The following is a 6457-nucleotide window of genomic DNA, read 5'->3' as shown; positions in this document are numbered from 1 at the left end:
CTTAACCTCCTGGAGCGCAACGGGTCAGTATTGATACTGAACCATCCTATGGAACTGCCACCATCTATTGAATATATCGCCTTCCGCTATATTCACTAGTTATCTAGGACAACATTTTGGGTACAAAATGTCTTTAGCAGATAATTCTATGACTTGACCTTATATAAAATAACATGTACTGATGCTCCTGAAGCACGACGAGCCACACCAGCTTGACCTTATTTAGAACTACCTTTGACTAATGCTCTCAAACCACAACAAGTCACATTAGTCTATGCAATAGATGATAAGTTATTTGTGGTTCTGCATCATTTGATTCTTGCACAATATAATAACACACTACAGCTTAATAAAACTACACCATACCCCGAATGCGGGTGTTAACTGAGATGGGACAGGCGAAGGGGGATGGCCACTTTCCGGCCAATGGCCATCACGTGGCAGCCGTAGACAATACAGCTATCGGACGCAGATGGTATAAGGTGAAGTTGCAGGAGTTAGTTAATGCTCCGCGAGGTAATTCGGCTCAGGCGACGGCAGCAGTTATGGCGGGTGAGCTCCAACGCAGAGCAGGTGAAGTCATAAGGGATATCACAGTATATGATCAGAGAATGTTGGTGGTAATGCAGTTGCCTGGCCTCTCCATCTCTGTCGGGATATCTTCTCCGTCTGTCTGGCTCATCCCTCAGTCGGCTCTGGTTGCAGGGGGTCTGGGTGCAGGGGGTCTGGATTATCCCGTGGTCTATTGGAATTTCTTTCCCTTGCCTCCTGTGAGAATGGTGAGACCTCGACAGCGTCTTCTTAGCCGCAGAGGCACTTCCAGAGGGGGAATCTCTTGCAGTCATGAAGCGGACAATGTTGTCCATTGCTGCCACTGTAACATTGCTCGCTCCACTGGCGCTAACCCCCTCCATTCCAGTCAATTCATGGATGCAGGGGCTTCGAGCTCGACTACCTTGCCTGCCTTTGGCTCGTCTATCTTCAATTTTAGCAGTGCCATGAACAATCCGCGGATCAGTGCGCATGTGTCAGTCTTGTTCATAGAAAATGCCCAGGAAGATGAGGATTCCCTGGATGAATAGGGGCAGAGGACGACTGATAATCAGAAGCACGAAGCACAGGCTCCTGAAGCTGATAAGGAGCAGGAGGTTAAAGGTTCGGCCTCAGATCCGGAAAACGCAAAGCAAAGCAAGCACGATCAGAGGACGGGAACCGGCGTGGAGGAAGACACCTTTCCCACCGTTGCTGAAAGAGAAGCCTATGGTTGGTGCCGGGTAGAGGAAGTGCAAATGGACGATTGATGATGCCCGCGCACAAGGTTCTTATGGCTTTTTGTTTGGTCTTCTGGTCTCTTTTACTGTTTGTTCTCTGACTCAGTTATAGCAACAATGCTTCTGGTCTCTTTCGTTTTCTGGTTTAATGTCTCTGTTTTTGAATTTTGGTCTCCCCTGCGTGGGATGAAATGGTTGGTGCCCCTGCGTGGGATGAAATGGTTGGTGCCCCTGCGTGGGCGTGCTCTTATGGAAAGTCTCGCTCTTGTGTCTGGCGCCCCTGCGTGGGCTAGTTTTTTGGCTGCCTCAATTGCTCTCGGGTGACATACCCAGAGCCTGATTCTCTCTTGTTTCACCATGATGTATTTTTTTGACTCCTGTACATAATATAATAGTTTAGTCTTTTACCGAGAAAAAAAAATAAAACTGCACCATAAAAGCTCTACCAACAACCCATGCAAGGCACGGTTGAGGGAATAAGTGGTGAATAAAACATTCAAATATTTTATTCACTCTCACGCACTACAACACCAAGGGCACTTTTAAGACATTTTTTTAAGACAAAATAATCTTTTGTCTTAAAAAGTCACTTTTTATTTTAATTATTTTACATTAAAATTTAATATCAATTGAATTGTCTTAAGTATAAAATTTAAGACAAAAAAAAATTGAGACAAAAATATTTTAAGACAAATTTATATTTAAAACAAAAACAACTTAAGACAAATACATTTTAAGACAAAAATTTAAATTTAAGAAAAAATAGTTTAAGACACAAAGTATTTTAAGACGACACTTTATATTTAAGACAAACAGTTTAAGACTTATTTTAAAACAAAAAAAGTTTGAGACAAAAATATTTTAAGACAAAACTTTATTTTAGGAAAAAAATAGTTTAAGACAAAATTATTTTAAGACAAAACTTGATATTTAAGACCAAAACAGATTGAGACAAAAAAATTTTAAGGCAATGGCCACTTAAGACAAAACCCATTTAAGACAATTAGAAATTAAGACAAAAACATATCAATTTAAGAAAATATTATCTAACAACTACAAAATTGACTCTCACAATGCACCTTAAGTCCGCCACATTACGGGCTACTACTGTATCGCACTTATACCAATGTTGCTATTTCACTTTCCGTTCATGTTATCTTATATAAAGACAACGACTTGTTGGGTTCTTCGTTTTGTGGGGGTCGCTGACTCTGAAGAACGTGAAAACTTTCCCTAGCAAGATTTCCCAAACATTAATTACTCTTTTGTCCCTTCGATCTTTATTGATACGATTAGAGACAACTTGTATGTCATTGCATTTGACACTACTACATGGAGGGGAATTTTAAGATGATTTTTTTAAGACAAAATAAATCTTTTGTCTTAAAATTTTCAATATGACATGCTAGTAAAAAAGGTAAAGGATTAGGGGTTCGTCTTTACGCTATTGATGGTTTCTTTGGGAAGTAGAGTGATGGAGGTTGACAACAACTAATGGGATTTAGGGTGATGGAGGCTGAAAACAGAGGTGTGCGTCGTGAGAGGAGCGATGGAGGCACTTTCAAAGAACGTTAATGGGTGGTAACATAGTTGGAGTACTTTTCAGGGTCTCCATCGATTGTGTTTTAATATGTGTTTTTTTACTGTTTTATTTATTTTGAACGCTACTTATATACGTTGGTTGTTGTTATTAGCAAATTGTTGTGCTAGATTGGCAACATGGATTAGATTCACTTGAAGGATTGTTGAAAAATGTGGCAAGAAATTCTCAATTTGATTTTGCCTTGATTAAATTGAGAAAATTTGAATTTCCACATCAGCAGACAACTTGGATGCAATTAGCTTGTATGACATGGTTTGTGTCACCCATTTTACTCAATAAATTTGAGTTGGAGGAGTTAGAGTTCAGTTAAGCATGTGTGATTTCTAATTTGTAGCAGTCAAAGTCAGTTATCTCAAGTTGTTTTCAGTTAAACTAGGTCTAACTGTTGGAGGAACTAGTGGAAGGCTAGTTGTGTAGTGAGACTTCAGTCAAATGCAGTGATCATCTAGTTAAGTGATCAATCATCCCAAAATTTCTAGTGCATGCAAACAATTCGAGTTCCCCAGCTATGGTGGAGATTCCAAGGCAGTGTAATATTAGTTGTAGACTAGTCTTGAGCATACAGGTGTTGCATGCAGTCACATGATCAACCTTAGGAATTGTGCAATCCATTTTGGAAAAAACCTAAATAATAGGGGCCTAATTTCTCAAGGAATTGCACAAGGAAATAGGGGCTCAAGCAGAGGTAGAAATTGACAAAGTTTGGGTTTGAGCTTCTTAGTGAGCAGAGGGATAGGTTATTCACTTACAGGTTGTGCACAATTGAGTAAATCAATTGTAATACATCTATATTCATAAGATTGATGCAAGAAGGCATTGGAGTTATTAGAAGATTTCTTTCCCCATGAAAAATATTGTGTGCATGTATTTTATTTCTTATTGCATGTCTGAATTTTTTGTTCTAAATTGTGAATTAACTTTTGTAGAGTAGTAGAGTAGGTTTGTGTCTTATGATTTTGAAAAAACTTCATGATGAGTTGCAAATCTACACCATAATTTCTACATCGTATCATAGCATGATTCACATTAGAGCAGTAATTTCTAATTTGTTTCTTAGGAGGTTCAAATTTGCAGTTCAATGTAGCAAGATCTCATAAGAACTGAAAATATGACCTTCAATGGGCTGAGGCTAGAGTATGCCTTGGATGGAAACTCTAATTTCCTTGACTAGAAGGATCGCATGGAAGAGGTATTCGATGAAAATGGATTGCTAGAATACATCAGGAGAGATGTTACAAAACCAGGAGAATTTGATGCCCAAAACCTTGCTCAGTGGAAGAAAGTTGTAGCCAAGGTGTGGATAATAATATTGGAGGGAGTACAAGACCACATTGTCAGCAATCTCCATGGGAAAGAAAATCATTATGCAATGTGGTAGGCACTCACAAATTTGTTCTAGAATGGTAGTGACCACAAAACGTTGGTGCTCAAGGATAAACTTTGAAATATCAAGATGTAGAAGAATGAATATATCCTGCAATATCTGAGGAAGTTCACACAAGTTCATGATGAGATTACAGGATTTGGTGTTACTCTTTCAAGGGATGACTTGGTAAGAATATCCCTTCTGGACCTTCCCAAGAGTTGGCATACCTATCAAGATTAAGTGAACGGGAGGGAGAAACTACCAAATTGGGAACACTTATGGTACGATTTGGTACAAGAGGAAATAAGGTAGAATACTAGAGATGGGACCTCATCCAAGGGCAAGGATGAAGAAAAATTTGCATTGGTTGGAAAGGGAAAGAAGGGAAAAGGGGAAGAAATCTCAAACCAAACCAGAATCCAACCAAGGGAGAAAGAAGAAAGATTTGTCAAAAATTAAATCCTTCCATTGTCACGAATACGAGCACTATGCCACGAAGTGCCCACAGAAAGAGGCAAGTGAGAAGACCTTAGGAGGAGTAGTGGGTGAAGCCTTGGATTCATAGTTCGACCTTGACTTTACCCTTATCACATGCATGTCCAACATAGTGATGGGGAGTGTGTGGTACTAGGACTCAGGTGCATTGTTCCACATGACAGGGTGTAGAGACTTTTCAGTGACTTGGAGGAGAAAGATCTCCATATGTACATCAAGCTAGGGGACGACAAAAGGTACAACATGACCAGTATTGGTACAGTCAACTTTCAGAGGGAGTCAGGCTCCCCTCTCAGGCTCAAGGATGTCATGTTTGTGTTGGGTTGTGTTATATTCTTTCCACGACTAGCCCATGTAGTTAACCGCGGGGTTAGAAGGGGGGAGGAGCCTCCCCTTCATTGCGCCGATTACATAGTGGGGGGAGTCACAGGGGGTTTGAGGGGTGCAGGTAACCCCACTAGATTGGGTCTGGTGCAGCGCCCTAGAAAATTTTGGTTTTGGACCCTATATTAGGTTGGGTGGACCTACCTATGGTTTTGTGCATGTTTTTCGCACATGGTTTTGGAAGCGATGGTTTTCGGCCCATGGTTTTGGACGCGATGGTTTTCAGTCCATGGTATTAGATGCTTCGGCATGTATAAATATGTATTGTAAAATTTAAAGGAACATAATGAAAAATCAAGTTGGTAGTCCCGATTTTGGGATCCAGGGGAAAATCTTTGTGTATATGTGTTTTATGTGTTATGCTCTCACTTTTTTTATTTTTTGTGGTTTAGAATTCATATGCAGGTAATTTCTGTACAGGGTTAAAACCTACAGTTTTCTAGGCCTAAAGAGAAATCTCATCTCTGTTGCAGTTTTGGAAGACGTGGTTATGACATGATCTTCAACAAAGGAAAAACATTCCTAAGACACATAGCCACAAGACAAGTGAAGAAGATCAAGGTTTGTGTGAAGAAGCTATATAAGTTAGATGTGGAAGATTGTGTTGCATTAAAAACTAAGGAAGAGAAAGTGTAGGGCCATGATGTAGGTGAACTTTAGCACATAAGCTTTGGCCATTTGCATCATGTCACCTCAAATATTATACAACAAATATCCACTAGCCTCCCTAAAGGAGCACTTGAGCCATAGGATGTATGCAAAGGATGTACCTTGGGGAAGTACATAAAATCCACATTTCATGATCGGGACAACAAAGCATGTGCAGTCCAAGAAAGGATCCACTTTGATGTTTGTGGACCTTTCTTGATAGCCTCCACTGCCCAACGCAAATATTTTGTCCTTTTTATTGATGACTTCTCACATAAGTGCTGGATCTCTTCATGCGAAAGAAAGATGAGACATTCTCTAAGTTCGTAGAATTCAAGGCACTGGTTGAGAAAGAAACTAGCAAGAAGGTGAATGCTCTCAAGAGCAATAATAGAGGTGAGTATGTGTTGAATGAATTTAAAAATTTATGTGCGAAAGAAGGCATTCAATGAGAGTTGACAACACCCCACAACCCACATCAGACTGGGGTGGTTGAGAGAAATATCCATAGCATTTTGGGAGCAACAAGGGTGATGTTGCATGACCAAGGCCTACCTCTGCATTTGTGGGTTGAGGCATGCAATACAACAATTTGTTTGCAGAACTAAAGTTCTCATCGGATTCTTGGCATGATATTACACCGGAGGAGGCTTTCTTGGGAAGAAAGCTGGATGTGTCGCACTTCAAGAT

At 40.1% G+C, this 6457-nt stretch overlaps 1 pseudogene; it reads left to right on the top strand.

Annotated features, from left to right (window-relative positions):
- Nucleotides 1-389: 389 nt before the first annotated feature.
- LOC149192911 (polygalacturonate 4-alpha-galacturonosyltransferase-like) overlaps nt 390-6457 on the top strand; it is a 41027-nt pseudogene continuing 34959 nt past the window's right edge.

The sequence above is a fragment of the Pinus tabuliformis genome, chromosome 2_2 (assembly GCF_031772625.1).
Source record: "Pinus tabuliformis cultivar Carrire ecotype Pingquan chromosome 2_2, CPIR1, whole genome shotgun sequence".
In the NCBI taxonomy this organism is placed as follows: domain Eukaryota; kingdom Viridiplantae; phylum Streptophyta; class Pinopsida; order Pinales; family Pinaceae; genus Pinus; species Pinus tabuliformis.
This window is presented reverse-complemented; position numbering and strand designations above follow the sequence as displayed.